Raw genomic sequence first — 1,384 nt, 5'->3', positions numbered from 1 at the left:
CTCTGTAGTTACGGGCCTGAATCCGATACTGAATTTATTGAGGCCTAAATCGATGCAGTATTCGAAATATTAATATAGCATGGCTATCTTTTTAAATTGAAATCCGAATAGTAAGAAAAAATGTTAAGATAACTAAATTTAATTCTATTAGACCCCTAGACCTAGCTGATATAATAAATGTTTAGTCGTCCATATTTTTAAAACACTATTTTTGTGAAAGCCCATCTTGTTTGGAAAGAAGAGGTTTTCTAAAAAATAATGATGTGCATCGGGCACACTGAAAGCATCAATTTGCACCATTCCAGTTTTAGTTTAAGTGGAAACCACAGACGTCTGATTGAAAATAGGAATGGTGCAAATTGATGCTATCGGTGTCCCTGGTGTAAATAAAAAAAAAATAGTAGGCCTAACCCTCTTTGCAATCACTTTAAATTTGGTTGCACATGCACTGTACATCTGTTGGGGCCCTACTTCTATAATTTCACACAATAAAATAATAATGCACAGAAATATAATACAATTCGTTTAATTGTATTCTTTCAAAAGTTTTGATTGTTGATTTCAAATCAAATGTGAAGAAATCTCTCATTTCACTGGCATCGTAGTGTAGATATATTTATTGAACAACATCTTATTGTTTAGTATATAATTACCTTGAGTAAGGTTATATACATATTCACCTAAGGTAAGTTCTATTCTAGGTGAAAGCGCTTGATTTATAATAAAGCAGACAGGTTGATATACTGTTACGTTTTGAGATAATAGGCTAATAGGCCTTATCGCCGTAAATATCTCCTTATTATTTTTTGGACGTAATAGATCAGTGGCAAAGCTTCAAAAAATGTCAAAAATATCCCCATAAACTATGGAATTCTTTTGCATACTACCGGATCAAAATCCTCGTGAACTATGGAATTCTCTTGCATCATACTGGATCCGTGACGTCACTATTCCCGAAATGTAGGATGGCGATGATCTATTATTTATGCAGACTTTCTCTAAAATCAAAATTATATTAAATGAATACTTTCCACTGACTCTTATTTTTTGGAAGAAAATAAGAAGAGCCCTCCTAAATCAAAGTTTTGCAGCCGCCCGTGGACCTGCCTATGCATTTATATAAGATAGAGAAGTGATTATGGATGCTCAGTAGTGGTCTGTAGTATTGTGAGGTAACATCAGTTACTTCCCATTCAGCAATCAGAGATGCGGGTACAAACGGTTTGACACCTGTGGCACAATGGATTCTTGAACGGCCATTATTAAGTGCTGCATCTGGGGTATCCACGAGGGGGGAGGCTACCCTTTAGATCCGGAAAGGTCAAAGTGCACTCATTGACCTCATCAAAAGGTTTTAATCATCATGCAGAGTAGGCCTACATCA

This window comes from Lottia gigantea (assembly GCF_000327385.1).
Source record: "Lottia gigantea unplaced genomic scaffold LOTGIsca_104, whole genome shotgun sequence".
Lineage (NCBI taxonomy): Eukaryota > Metazoa > Mollusca > Gastropoda > Lottiidae > Lottia > Lottia gigantea.
This window is presented reverse-complemented; position numbering follows the sequence as displayed.